This window comes from Alexandromys fortis, unplaced genomic scaffold, assembly GCF_014885135.2.
Source record: "Alexandromys fortis isolate MF-2015 unplaced genomic scaffold, M_Fortis_MF-2015_v1.1 scaffold_13, whole genome shotgun sequence".
Classification (NCBI taxonomy): domain Eukaryota; kingdom Metazoa; phylum Chordata; class Mammalia; order Rodentia; family Cricetidae; genus Alexandromys; species Alexandromys fortis.
In genome coordinates this window covers 7,910,594-7,937,360 of record NW_026067908.1, presented here as the reverse complement: position 1 = coordinate 7,937,360, position 26,767 = coordinate 7,910,594, and the positions used below count along the sequence as shown (strand labels likewise).

Sequence of the window (26,767 nt, the reverse complement as noted above, 5' to 3'; positions counted from 1 at the left end):
CCCAAACTTTCTAAATCTGTACTAATAGTCATGAACTCGCTTTAAATATGCAACATGCATTTTTTTTCTAAGCATTTTCCTTCACCCCTCAGACATTCTGTTGTCCCCATTAAAGAAATCAGGGCACTGAGATGTAAGGTAAGTGATTCTGAAGAGCCGCTAGCGCATAACTGGCGGAACCGTGAACTCGAACCCAGGTTTGCTTGACTTCTGTGCCCGTGCTCTTTCCTGAGAACATTGTGCTGCCTTCAGACATCTCTCTCTTTAGAAAAGAAAAAATAACGTGATTGAGTTTGTTAACAGCACATCCAAAATAGAAAGCTATAAATGATGTCAGTTCAGTTCTATATAATCACTTAATTTTAATAATCCTATTTCCTTATTAGGGTGACATTCTTTTTGAAGATCTGCTAAGTACACTTGATATCTCTGTTGTCATTTAATTTAATATCTTTAGCAGCTGTTTTATTTTTGCCAAAGGAATGGTAGCTGTAATCTGTAGGGGGAAATTTGCATGTTTTTTTTTTAAACACATCTCCAATATTGAAAACAAAATAAATGGTTAAAGCAATCTCCTCTGAGTAGTGGCTCACACAATTCAGGGTCGTTGTTAGCTTGCATGAAAAGATGATATAGACACTGTCAGAGTGAGAGAGCTAAAGAGCTCAATTTTAGGTTGCTTGTGAAATCATCTCTAATCACCAGGAAGATTGCTTGGGTGTTCGTTGAGTTCAGAGCTGAAGTATGGAAGGCTATGCAATAACCATATATTTTTCATGTGCTAGGAAGGGGAAATATATGCTTCAATAAACAAGTCTTGATTACAAAGACCAAATAAGGAAAGTGAGAAGTGCGCATAACTCAAACCAGTCTCTTGCTACCCCCCTTCTGGTGATTGGGGAGGTGGATTTGGGGCATCATGTCAGGGGCTCTCATTTCAGGCAGAGGCCAGCCCAAGGAGTGTCCTGTGATGAAAAGTGACCCACCATGGGAGGCCAGGGGGAATTTCAGTTCTTCTGGTGATGGCGGTAATATGATGTATTTCCTTTCACTTAGAAGCAACAATATAATTTGGGGAAGATGCAAGTGGCCTCTAATCCTTCAGCCAGCTTCACAATGAGTCGCCAATTCTTTTGGAACCCAGTTAACCCATCCTGATGTTTCCTTGTGGCCTTGTTCATTGTGGATAAATTTAACCATACAATTAGTTCCAGATCATAATCTACTAAACATCACTATACCTACTACCCAGTCTTGACAAAGCACAAAAATTTCTAGTATTTGTTCCATCCATTTTCTTTACAGATTAAAATACGGGCCTGCCAGCAAGATGGCTCCATTGGCAAAGGCACTTGCTGCAAACTTGATGACCTGTGTTTGATTCTTTAGGAAAGAAGTGTCTTACAAGTTGTTTTCTGACCTCCACATGCATGTTATGATATATGCAGGTGAGCGCGCGCGCACACACACACACGCGCACACACACACCCACACCCACACATGCACACACACACACACACACTGAATAAATAAGCAATGAGAAAATAAAGAATTGCTCTAAAGGATTTAAGTGTGGGGCTGAGCAATTACCCCCACAGTAAAAGCACTCACCTACTCAGCTTGGGCCCTAGGTGTAAGCCCAACATCACAAAATATAACCCTCAAGTCAAAGAGTTAAAATACTATAGACCTGGAACAAGTTCTCTGTCATAACACCCAATTCAACTTTCCATTCTTATGAACACAGTATATTGGGTTTGATGTGTAACATTTCCTAGAGGCCTTAAAAAGAAGTTTTTATTAATTCCTTTATGAACATGTATGTATGTGGCCCAGTGCCGTGTGTGGAGGTCACAAGACAGCTTGCAGAAGTCAGGTCTAGCTTTCTACCATGTGGAACCCAGGCACGGAACTCAGGTTGTCAGCCTGCAGTGTCCTTATCTGCCAATCCATCTTACCAGCCCACTGTTGTACAGTATGTAATAAAACAAAATACAATTTAAGTGATATGCATTTTGAACTTTAAAAAATAGATTTATATTAAACATAGACATAGCCTTCTTTTCTTGATTAAGCATTGTGAAATTTATCTATGTTGAGATAAATTGGGTCCAATTTACACAATTTATCTTCTACACAGTTGTATGTTAAATTAATAGAACAAGCCAGAGAGGTGAACTCAGTAACTGAGATCTTGAGTTCAGTTCCAAGCACCTATACCAAGTGGTTCACAACTACCTGTAATTCCCACTCAGGGAATCCAACACCCTCCCTCTCTGGCTCCATGGGCACCCTCTTCATACACACACACACACACACACACACACACACACACACACACACACAGCGCACAAGCAGGCATGAAAATAAATAAAATAAAATAAAAATAGAAACAAATCATTATAATAGGAATATAGTAGTATTTATTTACACAGTTCCGAGGAGTCACATAGTTTATCCTATGGAGCTCTGAAAATAACACTTGAATAAATAAATATTCTTCCACCTACTCTTTGACCTCACATCATAGAAGTTTGTGACATGCCTAGCTTGGAGCACAGCTGACCCTACCATACATACATTCCAGTGTTGCTAGAGCTATATCTTCAAGTAGATTTTTCTGTTCACAGACCACCAGCAGAACATGGATGTTCCCTATGCTCCATGGAAAATAGTAACTTTATCATTTAGTATGCCAGGCAATTCTTAATATTTTCAAATTCAAGGTTAGGGACTGATTTCTTGTTTTTGTTTTAATTTGGTTATCTCCAGCTACATCTGACATCATTTTCATATGCTTATGGGCTATCCGAGTCTTCTGAGTTCCATGTTCATATGTTCAGTCTATTTTTTATCTTGAGTTCCCCCTTTCATACTAAAGCATGGTTCTCCATGTGTTCCATATATAGATCTTTTTGTACCATGATGAATTCTGTTGCTATTCTTGCCTCTGAGGCAGTATAGTCAGTGGAACGCAGATCAAAACTGTAACACGTGTGGGTGTTTGTGTGGATAGTCTGGTGTGCTCTAACATGTCTGTGAGAATTCAGATGGCCAAGAATAATGAAGACCATTTTTAAACAAAACAGTATTGCAGGCATCGTGCTCCTGTATAGCAGGGTTTGCTGAGCATCCAATACAAGTTAGAGACGGCTTTGGGCACCTGCTTAGTACGGCATGCAGAGTATGGTGAAATGCAAAAGTCTTGTTAATTGCTTTAGCGACATGACTTTCTGGTATATCTGATTAAGAATTTAAGCCCACCTCTGGCCTAATCTGAAGTCTGTGCTTGATAATGTCAGGCCCATAGCCTTTGACGCTTGGCTGCATTAAGGTTTAGGATATAACATTCACCGTTTTGTAGAAAATGGGGCAGGGGGTCGCTATCACTTCTAACCTGCCTGCTTATCAGGAAATCAAGTTTTTCCTCTGCCCCCCCCCCACTCCCACACCCCCACACCCTTTCTTACTCTGCCTTAGCACAGCTGGCCTCAGGGGCTTCCAGGCCCCTCCCCTCTGCTACAGCTGCTCTCTGCTGCCCCCTGCTTCTTCACGCAGCCCCACCAGTCTGCAGTTTATCATCACTTGTGTGTAGTTTTATTGTGTTTTGTCTCATCTCTCCCATAGGATTCTATAACATCTGTAATGACAAGCATTTATATTCATCACTGAACCCCAGGGCCTGTGATAATGTGAGGAACATGATAGATTCTCAAACAGTATTTGTTGAATGAATAAATGCATTTATCTGTTCTATAGTATACTTTAAAATTTTCCCTTATGAAATGGTATACTTTAGTTCCATTGAGATTTAAGACCTATGTGTTTATTGTATTTAAAACATAAAATGGTGCATTGCTAGTATGGCTTTTAATTAAGAATATAGACTTGATATTCAGCCAGAGGTGGGCTTTAATCTTAAATCACCCTCATTCCATTTGGTGCCCACTCCACTGCTGACCACTTCTTGCTTGTGATCTGACTATTCCTCTATCCTTATGAGGCCTGTTTCCTCACTGGAAAGCATCTATCTACTGTTACCATGGTTTCAAATGAAGTTTTTATTAATAAATGTTAATAAAATTTTAATTCATTTTTATTTGCGTACAAGAGGGAATGAATGAATGGAATGAGTGAGTGAACGTGCATGCTAGTGGCCGAGGAGCCCAAACGAGGGCATTGGATTCCAGGGAGCTGCTGGGACAAGAGGTTGTGGACCACTAGATGCAGATGCTGCAGAACAAAGCCCGGTGCTCAGAAGATGCAGCAAGTATCCTCAGCCACTGAAGCCATCCCTCTAGCTCTAGCATCCCCAGTCTTGAGTCAGATTAGATTGACTGTTTTCAAGGCTGATTCCGGTTGGTTGCAAAAGATGAAGCAGGGGTGCCAAGTGGAAGCAGGGGCTATGCAGAAGATCAGATAGGAGGTAGGGGAGGAGGGGAGAAAATGTTGAATTCTATGTAGGCTTTAAAGATAGAGGTCTTGATGGTTTTGTAAGGCGTTCTTGATGAGGATCCTTATTGTTGGCCTCTTAAGCAGTATTATTCTCTTGAGAATCCACTGTGCACACTTCCGGTTTTCTACTTAGCTCTAGGCAGCACTCTGGGTGTTCAAACAGCATCGTGGGCTTCGGCTGCTGCTTGCTCAAGCCTCCATCCAGACTGCTAACCAGGATATGGAGGTCACCGTGAACCGTGTTGTCTCTCTATCTAATGGTGTGTGTACCTCTGCTAATGATATGACTCGTCCTGCCGGGGTCCCTGGTGACTTGAAAGGGACCGGGGGACACGGAGCAGCAGCACCCTGCTGTGGGTCTCTAAGCCAACAAAGCCAGTTTCTGACTTCCCTGGAATGACTTAGCTTCGTGCTCCGAGGTATTACATCACACAGTCACCACGATGACCACCTGCTGTCTGGGAATCCCTTCTTCTGTCTGTTTTAAAAAGTGAAATTGATTCACTAGGTGTTTCCTGGAAGCGCTCCTGAGAATCTCTGCTGTCTGTCCCGGTGTTTGTTTCCTTCAGTCTCTTGTCCCTCCCACGTTTACTTCTGAGCCAGTGGCTGCCCTGGTTGCATTTCTGACTACTTCTTGCCCCTGTGCTCTGATAGTTCCATGGTAGAGCAGGCAGTGTGAGGAACTCTTAGGAGCTCCGCTCAGCTGCTCGATTTTCCTATGAGACCATTCAAAGGACAGACAGGAGAGGCTTCAACCTGCTTAGAAGGAACACTGTAGGGCTCCCTTGGGAAGCCAGGCTAGGTGCACATTAATACCAATATCCCAGTGATAGAGTTAGACAACCTGGTCCAGATTCAGCATACTAGAACATAGTAAAATGAGGACCAGCAGCTGTAAATTGCCTTTCCCTCCTTCCTTTCCTTCCTTCCTTCCTTCCTTCCTTCCTTCCTTCCTTCCTTCCTTCCTTCCTTCTTTCTCTCTCTCTCTCTCTCTCTTTCTTTCCTAGTGGTGGATTGGACATGGGGCTCCTGATTTGGAACCTCCAGGACTTTTGATCCTATGTTTATTAAACTGGGCAGAGAGGCGGTGGAGTTCCAGCTGATGTGGGAAGCAGGGCGTGTTTCCACCCAGGAGAAAGTGGTGCATATAGGACTGTTTTCTCCTGTGCGTCTCTAGACTGCACCAAAGCCCCATACAGGGCTTGTCATGTGTACCGACTCCTTAGTGGCAGCACTCACCCCACGAGGGCTACACCACCTTGCACTCCTCTCTTCCTTCCCCAGCTTTCCAGAAAGATGCAGCTCAGCTTGGCTTCACATGCCCACTGTCTCTCCACCCACCCCCCCGCCGCCTCCACCCATATCAGAACTTAGGACTTTCATGTTGTCTACTACACTGAGGTTCGTGAGGGTGGGACCAGGACATTTTGTTCTTAGTGACAGATTTGCTTATATATCCAGAAAGAGGAAGGCAAGGATGAAGGTGAGAAAAGATAGAAGAAATGAATGCCAGGCAGGCTGCAGGGACTCCCATTGCGTGAACCTGTTGCTCCCTGAGCCACCCTGGGCCGCTTGCCTCTCCTCCTGAATGTGTTTCTTCTACTGACTATGGGGGGTGGGGAAGCTCATGGGCAGGAATAACAATGAAATAACAATAATGATGGTACTTTCCACAAAGAACTGCTGCAAGGATTTAGTAAGAAAACATTTGTAAAGGTCTTGGCAGTGCCAGGCCCTTGGGAAGCCACATATACGTAAACACTGGCTCCTGGCCTCTTTCTCCTAAATGGTCACTTTGGGCAAAGATAAATGGAAAAGCAGCACCATTGAAAGGCGCTCTTTCGACTGATGCTTGTTTTAGAAAGAAAAAATTCTTTTCTTTACATACAAAGCAATGGGCAGTCTTGTGGTCGGGAGAGGGCAGTGGCTTGGGGCCTTCGGGACAGGAAAGAGAGTGTGCATGTGTCCTGTCGCCAGCCTTCCCTGAGAAATGTCACCTTGCGCATGATTTCCATTTCACAGGGCTAAGGTGAAGCAGGTGGAACTTCAGGAAGTTTGAGTGTTCTTCCGCTCACATCCTCGGAGGACACCGCTCACACTTCCTCGGGAGGGGAGGATACGGGCGGGACGGTTCAGTCAGGTGTGCGTCAGGCTGCAGGTGTGTTGCGCAGTCTCAGAGTAGCTGTTGTTTTGTGACCTCGCGTCTCTGCTGCTGTTGGCTGGCTGACCTTGGCTGTCCCCTATAACTTCAGTTTCTCTGCCTGCCAGTTGTGCATGCGGGCAGTACTGACCTGAGAAGACCGCTTCAAGGGCGCCACTGAGGATGCTCCCGGAAGTCTCCTCTGACAGCTGTGTGTTCCGCTAAGGTGAGTTGTGGTGATACTTGCTAGCATCCCGGTCTCGGCTTCAGGCATTATCTGAGACAGCCTTCTTGGGATATTTTTCTTGCAGGCCACAGGACAAAAATAATGTGGTGTTGCTCAGTCTCTGGTTCTTTCCCCCGAACGCACATCCTATAGAAGCTTTCCCGCTCAGATTCTTGAAAAGAGCCTTTTTACTTCCCAAAAGGGTTGTAACGTAAACATCAGTCTCCAGCAGCACCTTGAGGTTCTTGTAATATGTCAAAGTCCCTTGAACACATAAAACTCCAAAAAAGTATTTTCCAGAGTTTCTGGGGCCTAACACACAGTAAAACTAAAGCAATAGCCTTAAGTCCAGGCCGAACCAATTCAGCAGAAAGTAACAACAGCCACAAGCCCTATGAGACCTTCCTTCAAGGAGTATTCAGCATGCTATATCAATTAGTTACTGCCATAAAACAAACCATTGTGAACTTAGGGACTAAAAGAAACACACAATTATTATCTCGTGAGTCTCATGGGTCAGGACTCTGAGTCAGCGTGGCAGGGTCCTCTGTAACTTTTCCTACATTCTGAGAATGTTTTTTTTTTTTTTCTCCAAAAGTTTGTATTTTTCTTCAAAGATCACCTGGTTAGTTCCTGAACTGAATGTATCTTGGCACTTGCTCCCTGCCTCCCTGGTTGTTGGTAGAATTTAGTTTTTTATAATTACAGGACTATTTTCTTCCTATTATCCAAGGATTGCGCTCAGCATTTAGAGGTTCATAGAGTCCTCTGCCACATGGTCTCCTCACAGTTCCTCAAGGCCTGAATCCGTTACTCCAGTTCATATAAATTAGGCTATCTGGGTAGTGACCATTCCACCACCACCACCATCATTTTGCCAGATTCTGTTAACTAAAAGTATCTCACAGCTTCTGCCAGCCTGGCAGGGGAAGGGAAATCAAAGATTTCCCTCGGTGCCTTATATTAGGATGAGTCTGTACTAGAAGGTATTCAAGAAGGAATATAGAGGAAGAGGTTTTGAAAGCACCGATGTGCCTAACCTCACCTGCTATAATCTGAAGAGACGGCAATGAAAACAATATTGCATGCAGAAATCTCTTAAAGCCATACTGACTGAACGGAAAGACCTTTTATTCTGATAAAATTTTCTATTTTTTTTTTTTTGTGCTGAAATACTTCTGTCCTTTTAAAAGAAGTGACGGTAACAGTTGATGACCTATTTGAAAATATTGGCGGTGACAGCCTAAGTGGTAGTGATTTGAATTAGATTTGTCACCATTTCATGGAGGTGTCGCTCTTCCTAACTGCCTGGCGGGCCCTAGGCACCCGTCCAGAGGCCTTGCATTCGCTCGGTCTTTGTAGCAACCCTATGAACAGGGATCACCTCAGCTGGATAGAGGGGAAGGTCTGGGGAGTCGACAGGGATGAAAATGGGTCAGTAACTTCTGAGGCCACATGGATGACAGACTGAGGTATAAAAACCCACACCGGCACACCAGGTTTTGCATGGTTCTCATTCATGCTCCTAGCAGTAGCGTGAAGTCGTCATCCACACCCATGAAAGACAATGCTGGGAGTGTGTGCGGAATCAAGGGCATTGGTTCCTGAACTAAATGTATCTTGGCACTTGCTCCCTGCCTCCCTATGCCTCATGCTCACCTGAAGCTCCAGTGACTTCAGCTTTCTCCGCACACCCGGGCGGGATCTCCCCTCAGCCTTTGTGATAAGTTGGCCATAAACTAGAGAAGTTCCCCCTTGTATTCCTTTCGCACAGAGCTGTGTAATGACCTTGTCCTTGTCTTAAAAGGGCATTTTCTGAAAGGCAGAGCCCACTGCGGTACCAGCCAGAATATATGTGAAAGAAAGAGCAGATAGGAAACCCCGTGCCAGGCCTGCTGGGGAGGGGCAGGGACATGGGAGGAGGCAATTTTTTACTTTGAGCGATCACTGTGTTTCCATTAGAAGTCGGATGACCTTCTGAGAAAGGTTACAGAATCATTATTAGAGATCGTCAGAGCTGACTAGACACTGGATTAATGGGGATTTGGTAGATTTCTATAAAGAGTGCTTTAACGAAAGATTCATAGGCCAACACAAAGACAGTTTTTCACATCTCAAAGAATATGTGCTCAGAAAGTTTCTGGTTTCAGGAAACTAGTAACAGACATAGTTGGAAGTACAGGAGGTTCCGAGGGAGCCATCAAGGCAAACGCTGGCACCCTTGGGTGGCACGTGTTCCTATCATTCATTCCATTCCGGGCTGTCTTAAATCACAGAAGCAGTTGGTTTGTTCTAGCAAGTCTTTGTGGGGAACAAATGTTGCTTTTATTAAAAACGCGCTTCCACTTACACATCTCCCCCGGCTGCCTTTCCTCTCCATCCGACTCAGAGAGCATTGCTCTCACCGGTGTTCTCACATCCAGTGAACAGTGCACATTCAGGACATAGTGGGGAGCTACAGGATCCCAGCTCTGCATGCAACCCCACCTACAGCATCCCAGGCTTCTGCTCCCACTGAGGGAGGAGAAGAGTGTTGCCAGTCTCTGATGTCAGTGATACTCAGAGGGCCCTTTGCTTACTCTCCGAGTGGGGAGTCGGCATCTCTCCTGGCTCAAATCTAATGAATTCTCCAGCAGTTTGCACTGTGCTTTGTTTGGCTTTGGGGATCTGAAATAGAAGCAATGCCCCCTCCTTCCTAAGCAATTTAAGCCATGAAAGTTTCAAGTCTGATGTGAGAGACCCATACTGTATGACTTGTTTATCCTGGCAAAACCAAACAAAGGAAAAAATGGGAAAAGAAACTGATTTAGTAACTGCAATGCCAGAGGCAGGACCCATCCTCTTGGAAGCTGTTCATGGTCCCCTCTACCCATGACTTTGCATTGCAATGGTTTGAATATCCCCCACCAAACCTCAGCAGTGTTCAGTACGAGAGTACAAAGCAAATGACCTTTACAAGGATAGAGATATGAAGGCTCCTCCTATAAGTAACAATATCAGTCCTTTTTAAAAGAGGCTTCATGTAGCCTTTGTCTAGTTTGTCCTTCTGTGTTTTGCCATGTCGGGACACAGCAAGAAGGTTTTCTTACCAGGTCAGATGCTGCTGCCTTGATCTTAAACTTGCAGATTCCTGAATAATGAAAAGAGAGCTTTCTGGCTTTGATAAGTTACCCTGGCGTTGGTGTTTGTGGTAGAAGCAAAAGGGGCTGTGCAGTGTGTTCCATGAGCAGACCTTTCTACTTTGAAGTTACCCTTCTGTATTCCCATTTCTCTAGTACACTGCTAGCACAGAGAGAAGTGGACAAGTGAGGCTCATCTTGAAGACTCCAGTACCTAGCACAGGACATGCCAAGTGCGGGTTCTGTGACTGATGGGAGTTGACAAAGGATGAGGGCCACACTGGGAAGAGAGTGGCAGGAGAGAGAGATGGGGCAAAGAGAACAGACAGACGAAGGGAAATGGAAATGGTAAAATATTGGTAGGTCCCTGGGTTAGCAGAACTACCTGATTTTGTAGACAGAGCTGCAGGTTTTGAATGATGTTTCTTGACTGTATTATGGCTAGACCTCAGTTTTCTTGTGCCGACCCAGTACTTTCTGCTGCCTTCCCAATTCTTCACCCATGAAGAGAAAATGGGGGTAGAAAAAGGAAGGCATGATTGGGATGGAAAGCTTACTTAGGATTCTAGGTGGACTATGTTTGGTATGACTGTAGATTCAGGTGAGCTCCGGGGAGAGTCTTTTCTGGCTCCTTCTTTTGGGCGTGGAAAGGTTTGGGCAGTGCACTGTTTATTCCAATGCCTACACATCCATTACATAAACCAATATGGTAACCTCTTATCACACATGACTTTGGAACACTAGCATATGCTATAGAGTTGTACTATATGTTTATAATTAATGCCTTAGTACCTAAAAAGATGGTGAAATATTTCATTAATAATTTTATTTTGATTTTTATAGGCAAATGCTTTATAAATGGAAGTTTCTATCCCACCTTGTCCTGCAGCCATTTAGTCCCAAAGAAACACACAGAGGCTTATATTAGTTATAAACTGTTTGGCCAGTTGCTCAGACTTATTACTAACTAGCTCTTACAACTTAAATTAACCCATAATTCTTATCTGTGTTTAGTCACACGGTTTGTACCTTTTATAAGTGAGGCATTCTCATCATGCTTCTTCTGAATCTGACTGATGAGTGACTCTCTGCCTTTCGTCTTCCCAGAATTCTCTTAGTCTGGTTACCCTGACTATACTTCATGCCTGACAACTGGCCAATCAGCATTTTATTAAACTAATACACTTAGTGACAAATCTTTACAGTATAAAAGAGACTCCCTTCCCAGAGCCTTTCAGGCATGATTCACAGTGCCTTAAAGGTCAGTACAGGATAGCAGAAGCCTTTTGAGATTGGGATCAAATCCATCCTTGGGTCCAAACTCTCCCGCTGACTAGCCTCTTAACCTTTTTGGGTCCTGGATTCCCTTTATTTTCTATAGTGAGAATAGGTATGATAATAATATCTTACCTATCTCAGATGTTTTCAAAATGAATGAATCAGGATATGTAAATATGCCTTGTAAATAATGTAAGTGTACACACAGATATTATCAGTAATTGCACATTAGCCTTCATATCACAGTTGTTGCTATGATGATCCAACTCCCAACTGTAGTTGAGTCTTGAGTTGTTTGGTATACCTGACTGGGTATCTAGTCCTTTGTAAAATAGAGAGATGTGCTGGGTGACTCTCCACAGTTTTGTGATGGGATGTAGGATGTTGCCATGCAGACTTTAAGAGGCTGGCTATCTAGGACCAAATCATTCTTGCCTTTCTCGTTACGTTATATATGAGTCTCTAGTCTGCTCAGAGGACCCATCACTAAGTCATGCTCACAAGGAAAACCCAAACACATAGAGACACGGTAAGATCTTAGCTTGGATAGCTCTTTGAAACTTAGTTTTCACACATAAGTTTTGCTTTAATATTTTTATAACAATTAGGTGCATTTCCATAACCCTACTTTGCAAGTGCCGAAATGGAGATGCCAATGGTTAAGTGATATCTCTTGGCTTAGTTATCCATAAAGAGCAAACTGGGATTTGAAGGTTTTTCCTCCTCCAGTCACGTCCTTTCCCATGTATGCCATGTTATACCTCAAATGCAACAAGAAGGGGGAGAACTGCCTGTGTTAAATAGTGCCATGGAAGTCACACTACTTAGCACCGTAGCCTGTGTGTAGAGCTACCCTTCACACTTATCCATCGAGTCCTACCAGACAGCAGAGCTGAGTACCAGAGAGGCCAGAGCTCTTTTCCTCCCAGATCTTACTCACTACGCAGCCTAAGTGAACTCTGAGGGTTTTCATTGACTTTTCTGATCTTCCAGCTCAAGTTAAAAGCATCATTTTGCTTCGCTGTCAGTCAATTTCACTTTTGTGAGAATTTTAAAGATGTATAAGCCCCTAAGGTGACAGTCCCAGCCTGATGCTGTCATGCTGCGCTGTGTCATATTGAATTCTGTCACTGAAAAGAAACAAAGCGAAGTGCACCCAGGTGTAAAATCCCCAGTTTTGCTCATTCTTATCAATACCAGAGGAGAATGGAAGATCTGATATTATGAAATTGGCAAGATGAAGACTGATAGTTTCTACTTTAATGGTCCGGTATTAAAATATATCATTTATATATTCATGTATTCATATGCATGTATAGGCCAGAGAAAGCTGTTGATTGGCCTTATCTTTTAATTTTATCTTATTGGCAATTAGCCTTACGGTACCCACAGTATTATCATGTGTTTGCTCCCTCTCTCCCACCCTCAATCCTTTCCTCTTTTGAAGCCAAATGAATTTGGTTGAGTCCATCTGACTTTTTTTTTTCATCAAATTTAACAACAAGCCGATTGGTTTGAGATGAGTTTTTTTGCCCTGATGGGTTTAAGTATATTTTCTTAAACCATTCCCCCCAATACTCATTATTTTGCAAGATAGCAAGTTGACAAATGAGGCTTTTGGTATGTCACCAGTGAGTCTTGGCCAGCCTTGTAGGAGACACAGAATTCTTAGAACACTTACTAGAAAACCTCTGTCCATGTCCCCACAAGAGATACGAGTGAGTTCCTCCTGCAGCCTCCACCTGCAGGCCACAGGCGAACATGTTTTTTTCGGTGTTTCGAGTTTATTTTTATTCAGAAGAATGATTTACTTTCAAGAATTTAAATGGCTGTCCTATCGTATGATCTCTCAAGAATGTTTTGGTTATGCTGGAACACCATAGCACTATTAGTCTCAAAAATATTAATGGAAATTTTATAGCTTGAAATCAGCCAATAATGACAACTTTGGCAGCACAACACTTATTAATATTAATGTCATTGTTAATGAGAGCAGTTTCCACGGGTCAAGGTTTTAAGCAATATTTCAGACACCCCACCACCACTTTTCCATTTAGTCCTTATAATAATCTCAGAAGTTAAGCATTATTATCTCGATTGTATTAGTGAGGGAACTAAGGCTTAAGAAGACAAAGTCGTGTGGCCAAGGTCATGCTGTGTGTAAGAAGCTGAGCTGAAATTTCAATCAGGTCTCTTTAGTTCAGTCTAAGCAGCATATTTCCTAGTCCTATAAATGTTTCCCTAAAAACTGCCGTTGTGTTCCCATGGGAATAGACCAGATAGCTTGAGAGGGTGCCTGCCGTGAGCGAGCAGAAGGCAAAGATTCAGGTCTTGGGACCAGCGAGGAGGAACTATCACTGTCGAATTAAACAAAAGTAAAAGGCCCCTGGTACCTTGAACTTGGCATTCCACACACTGGTTGCTCCCACTTCGCAGTTACTGTTTATCCAGTAATAGTAGACAAAGTTCAAGAACAGATTAAGGTCATATAAAGCAGCAAAATGTTAGCTGTCAAATCTTTTCAGCTCAGTGACAGGAGATGTGAGTTATATTCCAGGGTGGTCCTGTGAGCTTGGAAAACAAAGGTGTGGAGTAGAATTGAAGCTGGCCGCCAGGCATCCGTCTTTCCCTGTGATTAGGCAAAGGGCATCATAGACAGCAACAGGCACGCTGCAGCCAATGGGGAGTGGGGGTTTCAGGGAAAGCTTTCACTCCTGTGAAGATGCAGTCTGCGGCACGACATGCCCACTTGTCCACTTCGTTCAACGGTCTTTGCGGCAGAAAGAGAGCATGTTTTCTTCAGCAGGAAAGGCGATGTATGTAAAGCATATGGTTCAGGCTTATCACGTTTTGCTGCAATCATCGTAGTGTTCCATAAATGCTGGGAGAGTGAGTGAGAACCGGAGCCTGAGACACAAGCACAGCGGTGTCAGCTCCTTGCTGAGTCACCATCCCTCATAGCTCCCACCTTGAGCATTCTGCACCCCTCAGGGCGTTCTGGCTTTCCCTCGTAGTCATCACCTGGTCTGCTCAGGAAGCCCCTGCCATTCCCTGTGTGGCAACTGTGGAGCATAGAAAGGGAACTTTGGAAGGGCAAGGCCAGCGGATGCTCACCCACTCAGGGAAAAGCAGCAGTGGGATTGTATCCTCAGGGACACGTGTGACTCACCCCAGCATTTGTCTCCAAACCTACAGGGACTTCTGAGTGTCTTGTGGCCTGGCTGAGAGCACCTGCCCTGATATTCAAGGTTTCTCATTGACAGTGTTGGGTTGGAAAGGACAGATTTAATGCCAAACGGTATACTAAATTTCAGTATTGCCTTATTCTTAGTTGTTAATTTCTCTAGGAATCAAGTCTCCTCATCTATAAAATGGGTATGGCGTTTAATCAATAGAACTAACATAAGAACTAGGAAAAAGTCACAATGTAATCATTTGCCATCCCATCTGGCTCAAAAGAACTAGAGTAAAAATTGACTCCGAGACTTTTTTTTTTCTTTTAACTTTTACCAATTCTTTGTGGATTTCACATCGTGCATTCCCGTCCTGATTATCTCCCCGTCCCCTTGCGTCTGTTCCCCTCTTCTCTTGTAACCTCCCTCCAAAAGAAAACCAAGTTTCAAAGAAAAACTAGAAACCAAACCAAACAGCAAAAGCAAATAGACAACAATAATAACATAAAAAGGAAGGAAGGAAAGAAGAGAGAGGGGAGGGGAGAGAGGGAGGGAGGGAGAAAGGAAGGAAGGAAGGGAAGAAGGGAGAGAGGGAGAGAGACAGAAAGAGAGAAAGAAGGAAGGAGGGAAGGAAGGAAGGAGGGAAAGAAAGAAGGAAGGAAGGAAGGAAGGAAAGAAGGAAGGAAGGAAGGAAGGAAGGAAGGAAGGAAGGAAGAGAAAAGACAAATCTTGTGGAAGCTGTAGTGTGGCTGTTTGAGTCACACAGTTTACCCTTTAGTCCTTGCATCTTTACTTGCAAGTGTGCATTCAGGAGTCTTAGGTCTGGCTTAAGGCCTCTGGTTTCTACCACACCTCTGATACTGGGCTCTCGCTGGGGCACCTCCCGGATATCCTGTTGTTGTCACGTGTCATGGTGATCCGCTGTTTTGGATCTGTAGGTTCTTCCTCATCACATACTCCACAGTTCACAGATGGAGTGGAGAACCGTGGCTACACGTTGGCTCACCCCAACATCCCCTCCCCCATCTACATGTCATAACAACACACGCTAATGGAATAATGTGTGCCAGGTAATTCTCAGTGTGTTTTGCCAAGAGGTGAAATATATGCTGAGTCGGAGGGGGGTGCCTGAGGTGCTGATGGCAAAAGCCAAGCTCGGGTGTGTCCGAAAGAAAACTGACTGATCCATGGGATCTGTAGAGAGAAATGGACTTAGGGTGGGAAGAATGTGTTCAGACCCCACTGCACACTTGAACCTGGTGCTTCCTACATGGAGATGCGGTTCAGCTGCTGAAGTTACAGGTTGAACATTCAGGACGGGTGGATGTTGGGGGGGGCAGCACTTATTCTATGACTCTTCAGAATCAACCAATGGAAACATTCCAGCTCCCTCATCTTCGGCTGTGAACATTCTAAGGGGGCTGCTTTATGCTGTTGGCAGCGTTACCTGGCTTGTGGCTAATGATACCCTCTTTGTGGGTTCTCCTCCATGCCTGTACTCCTTTCCCACTTTCAGGAAGTGTTCTCTGCCTTTGCAAGCAGAGTGGTTACCCTGGATGCTCCTTTCAGAGCCCGCTTTAGGGCTTTTAGGTCATCTCAGTTTGTGTATTTTCTTGTGACTTGGCAAATCATTCACTGATGTGTTTGGTACTGTGTCTTACTAATTAGTAAGTTTAGTACTTACTAATTGAGCCCTTTAAGGTATAACTGTATAACCCTTGTCAGAGTTTAAGCTCTGTTTGGGAAGAAATCAAGTATTTAAACTTCATATTAATTTCGCAAATGGACAGATGAATTAGTTTCTGTTCCTCCTTTGGGTGAAACCCAGGACCTCATCAATACTTCCATGATGTCTAGAGCAGATCATTCCTCTTGATAGAAATTGTCATCCATCACGTAAATGACATTCTGAGCCATGCTTCTTATACACAACATGATGCTTGCTACAGCATCCCTGTCTTTATCTTAATGTGTAAGACTCTAAATGGCTACAGGACTACAAGGACCCTTGTCTTCATGGCTTCAAACCTCTATTTACTTTGTATTCATTTCCTTGCCTCTAGATAACACTCCCTGCAATTGTTTCTGGTTCTGGGCATTGGCCAGCTGAAAAATGAAAAGGATTATTGGTCTTACACTTGACTTTCAAAGTCTGCTATAAAACAATGTTGATTTGTTCAGTTGGGCTCAATAAATAGGAGGAAAAAGGAGACACGTGATACTCATTCTGACTAAAATATAAAGGAAAGGTACAAATCAAGCCCTAAGTATTGATGGCCCTCTCTCCTTTCTGAATTATCCATTACCATGTTCCATGCCTTCCCAGTGAGGTAGTGAGCTTGGCTCTGGCGGCACTGGGCATAGAGCCTGTAATGTCTAGCACGTGGAAATACCATTGCATCCCCAGGCTGCAGAGGAGGTGGCAATGGAAGATCACCTCATGTGGCTTTACCATTACTAGTTTCCTTCCCTAAGCATTCCTTTCTATTTATCTTGCTCTCTCACTTTCCTTCCCTGTCTCCCCCTTGGCTACCTGAAAGTCTTTCCAACTTGCTCTTAGTTACTTAAATTACAGAACAAAGTCAACTTCGTACTAACCCCTTTGGACTTCAATTACAGGCATATTCAAATGCGGTCCCTGCACCATCACAGACAGCACTAAATAGCACAGAAGCACTTCTGCAGTGCTTAATGTAAACTTATTGAAAAATAAACATTATTTTTCATTGACTCTAAATTGGATAAATGCTCACTGGAAAGAATAAAGTGAATTGGTGCTGGAGAGAGCATTAAAAAGAGAGAGAGAAAAAGAGCCAATAAAGGCCTGTGGTATTTTAACGTACATGCACTAATTTCTCTTTTGTGGCAGTCATTTGGTCTGTACTGTGTGAATGTACTTGAAGATGTTGTACACATTAATGAAATTAGATTCGTTACGCAGTGTGCTAGAGAGGTGAACCATAGCAAAAGAGCTTCCTGTAGAAGCTCTTCCTAAGATCAGATGGCATTGGATTGGCTACCTAAGTTTGTGTGACCTTGGGCAAGGAATTTGGCCTGTTTTGAGCCCTGGTCTTCATGAGACGATCCACGCTTGCTTGTTTCTTGGGAAGCCTCTGGTGCACAGTAGTTGATTGAACTACTAAGAGTCTGACTTGTAGTAAAGTCGTAGCCTGCATTTTAGTAAAGCTATGCTTCTCTTTCTTGGTAACTCTGCTGTCTTGTATCTTCCTTTTGGAATTGTTTAGGGAGGACTCATCTGAGCCATCCTCTTCTTGGTCTATAGTTAATATCCCAGATAGCAGAAACTGTGTATTCACCATTCTGAGTTTGGCATCTGGCATGACACATGCTTGGTTGGGAATTCCTGGTGCCAGGTGTATAAGAGAAAGAATGAGTGACAAAGACCGAATTAGCTACTTACCACAAGGAAGACACGCAGGAAACCATATTTCCTGGGGAGTTCTGGCTTACAGAGCTCACTGGTCTGGAGTTGTGTTTTGAGTACAGATGGGCTCCCGTTTATACTCCTGAGGCAGAGGGAGGACGAGGGTCCTGTGTCTTCAGAAAGGAGTGCTTTTGTAGCCATTCCATTAACGCCTTCAAATGGGGATGGCACTAATTTCCCACAAAACAATCTTCTATTCCAAAGGTAGGAAGCTCATAGCAAAAATTATGCTAACTCCCTTTTAGTTCCCAGTTGAAAGCTCTTTAAAAGTAACATTCTTCTTTGTATCATAATGAAGTAAGAGCTACCATGTTTAGTTTCCCAGGCTTACCTCTCTGGTCACAGTGAGGGAAAGACTGGGGTCAACCCTGCTTCAGCATCCTTGTGCAGCCAACTGAGAATGGGAAATAACTTGAATAAACAATTGCATCTGTATTGCGTGTGCACCAACTATCTTTTGTCATTATTCCATAAACAATAATAATAAGCATTTATTTATCATTTTACATTGTATCAGCTATGATAAATAATTTAGGGATGGTCATATGAAATATTTTACATACATAGGATATATATATATATTAATACAATTCCAGTAAAGCTTTTGTTATACTCCCTTCAATGTGTGTGTACGTGTGTGTGTGTGTGTGTGTGTGTGTGTGTGTGTGTGTGGAAACTGAGGCTTAGTGATCTGAGGAGACATCTCAGAGCATGCTGTCCATGAAGTGGACAGGTCAGTAATAACCTCAGGTAAGACTAAGCCTGTGTCTTTCCCATGAAGGTTTCAGATCCGAAAGGAGAGCTCCCATGCTACACCAGCCAAGGTCAGCGTCAAGCTGGTTTCCAGGACAATATGATTCTGTGTTCCCAGGAGACTGAGATCTGCAGACGTTCGCTGGGGTCTGCCTAGGGTGACATGTCCTGATGTTCTCTGATCATACATTGCTGCTTCAGACAAACAGCTAGTTAATCACTTTTAGGTCGTTTTGAGTTTCCGACCTGCCTAAGGTACTGAACTAAGTCAGTCTCCATGCTGCTCTATTTGAGAGCGTATCCTTCAGCCTTGCTTCAGCTCAGGGAAGAAATCAAGCAGCGTATAGTAAGGTCTGTCTTCCTGTCCAGAACAGTGCTCCAAGAGCAGCATGGGATACATAATGTCCCTCCAGCAGGGATACTGAAGTCTAAAGCTCCTGTAAGTCTTGGGTTCGAACAGAGACATGCAGCTCAGTTCAGAGGTCACAAATCTTATAGTACTGCCACCAAGAAGTCACATAGGAATTGTTAGATAGCAAATGGGGGTGACTCAAGGACCTCAGTAATCGTTTTATTCTTGGTTTATTTCGCTTACCTTCATCTCTAGAGATGAGATAAAGGCAGAAGACATGGCTGTGAAGGTGGGCTGAATCAAGAGAGGGTGGGCCTTGATTTTAGATACCATGCAGCAGGCAACAAGATCTCTCTGAACTTTGGAAAGTCTGGACGTTGCGTGATCTAATTTGTACAATTAAAGCTAATTGGTACCAGTGTGATGACTTAATCACAGGGCTCCAGTGAGGCTGAAATGAAATAATGGGTGGATGCAAAAATGCTTTTCTAAATTGTAAAGTGCTCATGCAGATGAAGGGTCCAGGTACTCCACCGTTTTACCCCTTAGCCGATAGTGTAGAATTAGTATTTCAGTATGCTGACGCCACCTCTCATTCTCGGTCTAAATCCAGCCCGTAATTTAATGGTTAATTACACTTGGCATTTTTTTTCTCTTCTCCCAGAGTGAATGCAGGTAAAGGGACCCTAGTTATAGACCTGGCCTCTCTTTGCATTTCAATGGGTTCCCCCAATGGAACAGCCAAATTCCAGCTTGCTATTAAAATGGGCAGCAGACCAACAAAATCTGTGCTCATCAAAAATTCAGTAAAATTAAAAAGATGTAAGAGGGCATTTTCAAAGAATTCATTCTGACCCCCCCTTGTAATTTCAATGCATGCAAACTGTATTTTTTTTTTTTGCACCTGCAAGCACCGTCTATAAGCCAACTCTAGCCTCCAATTTGCCAAAGCTCAAAAAGGAAAATATCTGCCTTTCAAATTCAACCCAGAAACCTAGTAATGAAACAAGGATGGGATGGAGGTCTGCCTAAAACTATTTATAGGAATATCGGAGGGGATAATTGTCATCTTGTGATTTGTTCTGAAATACTACTGCCTGGCAGAGAGATGTGTGTGCCGCACACCAGAGGATGAAGGGAATCTTCAGAGCGCCTGGGTTACCGGAGCATCTTACAGTTGCAACTTCACTCTCTTCCTTTCCTTCTCTTATCTCTTTTAAAAGATGCTCTGGAACCGCAAACCTCTGGCTTGCATCCACTCCTCATTCATCTAGACTTTGATAGCATAACCCGCTTAGCACTGCCCAGGGTTCAAACTCTGTGTTGGACCCCGAGGATCCAGTGATGGACACAGGACGGGTACCTGTTCCCCTAGATTGTTTTAATGGAGGACATGGGGCAGCAGGGTAATACATGGTCATAATTCTAAGTTTCTGGGAGAACATGCTGTGCTCTGTGGTATGGAAAATGCTTTGTGGGTTGGTGATGTCTCTTTTATTCTTGCTAAATCCACTGTGAGGACAGTTTTGATAGAATTTTTTAAATTTTCATATAAGGTATTAGATATCACTATGTAATTTCCCAACAATGTATGGTTTGGTAGATTCTCTTTACTACTCATATCTTCCCAGTCCTGTTATTTCTAATTCCTACTTGTAAATCGCCCTCTCTTTTCCTCTTTTGTGTCCCATGAATCCTCTCCTCTGACACCCTCTATACTATCCCTGGGCCAATACTTAAGGGACTCCATATCGTACTGATACTGGGGAAACTGAGGTCCCCTCTTGGGGTTCTTAATCTTGTTCATAAAAGAATTTAAGATCAGATCTAAATGTAAGTACGTGTAAGTACTAGGACAATTTATCAGAATCCAAAAGAAAACCTCAGGTCAGGCAAACTTTAAACTTCCACAGTTGTGCAAAAGAGGAGAGCGGAGGGAAGGATGAATGAAGCTGCTCTGTTTGCTTGGCCAACATGGAAGTCTTCCCTGTGGCAGCAAGCAGCTGTGTGTGTGTGTGTGTGTGTGTGTCCTTCTGTATATGTGTTGCTTTTATTGGTTGATGAATAAAGCTGTTTTGGCCAGTGGCTTAGCAGAATAAAATCAGGCGGGAAATCCAAATAGGGATATATAGATAAAGTAGGCAGAGTCAGGGAGATGCCATGTAGCTGTCTAAGGAGAAAGACTCCAGAACCTTACCCATTGAACCGCAGCCTTGTGGCTATACACAGATGAATAGAAATGGGTTAATTTAAGATGTAAGAGCTAGCTAGGAATATGGATGAGCAGTTGACCAAACAGTGTTGTAATTAATATAATTTTGTGTGATTATTTGGGTCTGTTTGGCTGGAAAACAAAAGTGAAGTCTCCATTTACGTGTATGTGTGCGCATGTACATGTGTGCACATGTGTGTATATATGTGAGTGTGCGAGAAAGTGTTTGTGCATGTGAGTGTGAGAAAGTGTGTGTGTGTAAGAAAGTGTGTGTGTGTGTGTGAGAGAGAGAGAGAGAGAGAGAGAGAGAGAGAGAGAGAGAGAGAGAGAGTGTGTGTGTGTGTGTGTGTGTGTGTGTGTTGGGAGCTGCCATAGATAAAAAATAAGGAAGCTCAAAATATTAACAAATTATACTTGGGGCAGCACCTGGAAGAAAGAGAAAGAGAAAGAAAAAGAAAAAGAAAAAGGGAAAGTTGCATCTTAGAAGGATAAACAGAGACAACAAACCTCACAGCAATCCCATAGAGGCTTATAGAGATTGTGCTACAGGCTAGGGATTCTGGGAAGGAAAAATACAGTATCTCATTAAAGGAGTAATAATTCCACCTGTGTCTTTAACTTAGCTTTGGATGAATCCACTTTTCTAGAGGTGGTCCCTTGGCCAGGCATTTGACCCAGCATAACTGGAATGTTAGGTCTTTACCTAGGCCAGGGATTCTATTCTCTGGCTGGGAGTTTCCTGTTAATTGGCTCTTATTGGTACTTACCACTAACATACTTAGAAGTCCATGTTTGTTTCTGTGTTATTGACAATAGCGAGGAGATGGCTCTTGCCTAGGAGACTATAAACAGGTGACCAGATAATGGAATGCACTCTGTGCACATAAAGACATTTTATTCAGCTGTACGGAAAAGTGGAATTTGTGGGAAAATGAATGCATCTGGAAGGTCTAATAATAAGTATTACCTTAATTATTAAGGAAACGCAAACTAAGAATGACAAAAACCACGTTTTGTCTCGCATGTAGATCCTAGCCTGTAGTGTGTGTGTGTTCAGCCTAAAAACTGAAAAGAATGCCAAGAAAGTGTACAAAAGGGGGGGGTGATATCTGAACTCTGACACATAGGAAGCTTTATCAGAACATAGAGGATGTGCTGATAGACATAGTGGCCTGGCCCAGAGAGCAATCCTCCCCAGAAAAGTATTATTTAAGCTGGACCAAGAATACATGGAATAACGGTGCCCGGCCCCCATCGTTGCACACTGAGATTTGGACCCAAGCTCTCTTGGCTGCTTCCATAAAGACATTTGCTACAAGGCTGTCCTGTGCATTCTGGCACTTATTTCTTATGAAACCTTCAAGTAGGCTTTGACTCCTTTCCTCTTGACAGACAAGGAAGCTTAGCAAGCTAAGAATGATTGACTCAAGGTCACAGAGGTGGTCACGGAGCTACAATTGGCCACCAACTTCTGCCTCCCACTCCACCCTCCCTTTTCTTACTCCTGCTGCCTCTTTGGCAACAACACTTTTATCCCCTGGATGTCTGCAGTTGCCCTGTCAGTGATCCATGACTTCTCTATAGTCATGGCTGTTCCCCTGCCAGGAGACTTAGAAATGACCCATGGATACATAGCCCACAGTCCTCGTCTTTCCTCGGTTGTCATGACCACGGCTTGCATTTTCCCCCAAAGTGACATATTTCTCGGTAAGTGTGTGTCTCCATTAGTGGCCGCTAAGCCTTCAGGAGTGAAGCCAGCTGTTGCTTCTCATTTAGTTCTTTAAATACAGGTGATTGCTCACCGTTTGCCTCCAGATGTTCACTCACCCCTCCAGCAGCTTCTCTGTGGCCTATGTCTCTAGCAGAGACACTTTTTTTCTCCCTGCCCTTTCCTGAAGTCCCTGAGTGGGTGTTGAAAGGCATACATATAATCACTAATCTTTTAAAAATGTTTGAAATTGCAATTTTATTTTAGCAAATGACATTAGGTTCTGCAGGATGGTCTCATTTTACGTAGGAGATGTCTTTTCATCAAGGTGATACTACTGTCATGCTGACCGTTGGCAGTGCAGATATGTACTAACGTGTTATCGTGGTTTTAGAACAAGGCACCGGTCCTCACTATGTATAACCAGGGACAAGTCTCTCCCATCTCCACCCAGTTTCCTCACATGGAAAATTCTAGTCTCTCTTTTGTGCAGTTTCTGAAGATGTTTTCATTGAAGCAGGAATGTTCTTAAGGCTGCATTGCCCTGGAGGTGACCTCAATGCCTTCAACCCCATGCAGGCAGCTGACCTTAGCTGGCAGAGCCTTGACTGCCTCTCACAGCAGCCACTAACCCCAGTGCCCCATATAGGACTCTCCATTCCCCTTTCATCAGCTCCATTACCTTCTGTATCTCCACCTTCCTGCCTCCAAATTCCATCCTAAATACCCTTTCCTCTGGAAACCCCCATTCATTCTTTGCCAGGAAGAACTGATTGCCAGGAACAGGCTGGAGGAACACCTGTTGAGCGGGGCATTGCTGATGATATTCCAGACAGAAGAGGGGGGACGGACAAGAATAGAAATGGAGGCATTGAAAGAAGGCTGGTGCCAACGTTCTGGAGTTTATTGGAGTGGACAGAGGTGGGTGCAGGCTTTGGTAGGGCACAAGAGGTAGAGATCACGGAGGATTCTGTTTCTAACTGTTGTGGGCAGGTATTGAAGGGATTTCTTACAGTACATCGAGTTCTCTTGCTTAGGATCATGCCTGCCGTGCCTAATAGACTGAGACTGTCCTAAGAGCAGCTATGTCCCTTTGTCGCATTGCCATGCTCTGCCCACATACTGGGTAGGGATTTCATAAGTTCCCGGGGAGCAAACCCAAGAAATAAGGGCTCTCGGTTTGAGGGCTGGGTTTTTTTTTTCACCCCCAAGCCTGCTGGAAGTGGCTCATTCTCCCTCTCATTTCTTCCAGCTCATATTTTAACGTCCTTCCACCTTATTGGTGTAGGTTTGGCAGATGGAGTTTATGAAAGAAGCAGAATTTCATTTATTATAGTTTATGTTTATCATATGTATATATTCTCATTATTTTATGTGCAAAGAGTGTTTCTCAGGCGACGCTCTTTAGGGAGATAATATGCAAAGAGGTCTTCTATTTCATTTTTCCTAACGCCACTGCAGCTTGCTAAATCATCACCATCAAACCATACTTTAATTTAATCTACTTTATTGCTTTCCAAAGCATTTCCTACGAGTAACATTACATCCCCCCAAGTTTTAAAAAATAACTCGATCTGAAATGTACAAGTGAAATTAAACAAACGTTTTGTCCTTTTCTGTGCCTGGCTTGATCCCATGTGAATAAGGGGATGCAGGAATACCAGGCGGGAAGAGGGAAGCTTTCAAAGGGGCCGTAAGCTGTCTTCTTCCCAGCAACCCTTGGACTTGGACATAGTTGAATCCAGTACCAGAATGCAGCCCTGCTGTTGATTGACTGCAAGACCTTAGGCAAGCCCTGTAATATTTGAAAGCTTTCATTGCCTTGTGTGCAAGACAAGGGTTACGTGTTAGCTCATGTTGTGGCTTCAGTATCATTTTTTTTTTAAAGAAAAATCACGAACACACTTGGCATTGTTTTCGCCCGTGGCAGGTGAGGAAACAGCTGCTTGTTGTTTATAGCTAAAATGTTCCATCTGATCCTGCACCTTCCATCGCTTCTGGGGACTTTTGTGCTTGCACATACTCAAGTCTAAAATGAGGACGAGGCAGGCAGTCTAATAGGTTTGTCGAATGGACGAAATGAACCAGTGCCCATGAAGTGATTAGGAAATCGCCGGCCTTCAGTGAATCCACATCAGCTTCCGTTGTTCTCTCATCGGTTGTTATCACGTATGCTTGCCCTCTGCTTTCAGACACAAAAGAAAATGAATTTTCAGACCATATAAAGGGTAAAGTCCTAGTTGCACGAGCAATAAGGACTGTGTCAGGCTTTATTGATTCCTCTCTTAATGGGAGGCGCCTGTGAGTCGGAAGTATTTTCAATTTCTGGTTTATCTGAACAATTGCCTTTGTCTTGGTGACTATAGTGATCTGAATTCCTCATTGCCTATAGCTTGGTTGACCCCATTGCAAAATATTCTGCAACTCAACTGATGAAAACTTCCTTAGTTAAACAGAACTGTCCAGAGTCTGTGTTGAGTCGAGACCATGAATCCTGGAAGCCTATTCATCAATGAAAACGTCGCCCCATTATCCTGCCCAGCACTTCATCAAATGACACAATAAGCTCTGGTAAACTCTGGCTTGCCAAGCGCCCACCTGCCTCCACGTCCTTGCCTGGTTATCTCCTGTTACACGAGGCACTAGGAGAGGAGAGATGTTGCAGCTTTATCTCCAGCTCTGGGGGCTGCCCTCGGGTGAGGATGGTAAAACCAGCCCTTCCACGGGAGGAACATACACTATGCCAGAAGTGCCTTCTGCCGAAAGCTTCATGGCCTGGGTGCAGCCCAGCGGGACAGCCACTTCCCCCACACTGAGAAGAACCCGAGTACAATCCTTAGCACCACAAAACACCAAAGGAAATCAACCCCACCTCCAATCAACAGCTCTGTAGGAAAGTAATTGATATCAATTGCACTTATATAAAGCACACATTTGATGGATTTGGCTTCACCTACACATCTGTTATCACCACAAGGCATCCTTGTCCTCAGAGCTGACCTATCTTCTGTAGCTGTTCATTTCAGTTTCTAGAACTGTGTATCTGGGAATATGTACACCAGGTACTATTGTCTCAGTCTGGCTCATGTGACCTGATATAATTAAGTCTTTGAAGGGAAATCTGAAGCCACACTGCCCATCATGAGGGTTGTCTACTTTGACTATTTCAGGGAACAGCCATGAGTTATCAAGTCTGTGCTGAAATTCTCAGGGCCCTCTTTATTGCCATTCAACAGCCAAAGAATATGGTAGTCCCAACATTACTCAGTGAGGACGCATTCAAATACAGGTCTGTCTGACTCCAAGCTTACATTATTTCTGTCTCCATAGTTCCATCCCATTGTGGGCGGGGTTTGTAAATTCATCATCCTAAAACCTTAAATCCAAGCGATGCTACCCTTCCTCCAGAACGCATCTTCACAGGCCAGTGTATGAGCACAAGCCCCTGTCCTGCCATCTGTCTGTCGGCAGCCTCTGGTGCTGTGTTGGCTGAATCGTCAAGTTGCAGGGGCCAGCATTGGGTGGGGTGCCATTCAAGTTTCCTGTCAATGGTGGGACATAGTCTCCCACTGTTTCCTAGGGAGCCAGAAACTCTCCACAGCTACCTACCGTGAGCACAGAGGCAGCCTGGCAGGTGGTGTGGGAATCTGATCCTGTGCTGAGGTGTGGAGAAATGCTAGGGAGAGAGGAAAGAGCTCTCTGCACCTGAACGTCAGAGGCTTTCCATCTTAACAGAGCTCCAGAGTGGCAAAGGAGTTTGTCCGGTGTTGTATGGTGCTGCAGATTGAGCCACCCCACACCCTGGCAGTGGAGATGGAGCTGCTGTTCCCTCTTTCAAAGCCCATTAGAGCTTTAGCTCTCAGCACCGCTCTTGAGACCTCGGCAAACATGTCTAGACTAACAACT

At 43.8% G+C, this 26,767-nt stretch overlaps 1 protein-coding gene across 5 annotated transcripts in view; it reads left to right on the top strand.

Annotated features, from left to right (window-relative positions):
- Nucleotides 1-26,767, top strand: part of Dab1 (DAB adaptor protein 1) — a 1,044,113-nt gene that overhangs the window by 848,176 nt on the left and 169,170 nt on the right. The window contains exon 1 of one of the 5 annotated variants that reach the window (XM_050136300.1): nucleotides 6,749-6,821. The exons of the other annotated variants lie outside the window; for them this stretch is intronic. The gene's annotated coding sequence lies outside the window, so the exon portion shown is untranslated. Of the gene's footprint in view, nucleotides 1-6,748; nucleotides 6,822-26,767 lie in introns of those variants that run through there. 5 annotated transcript variants of the gene reach the window in all.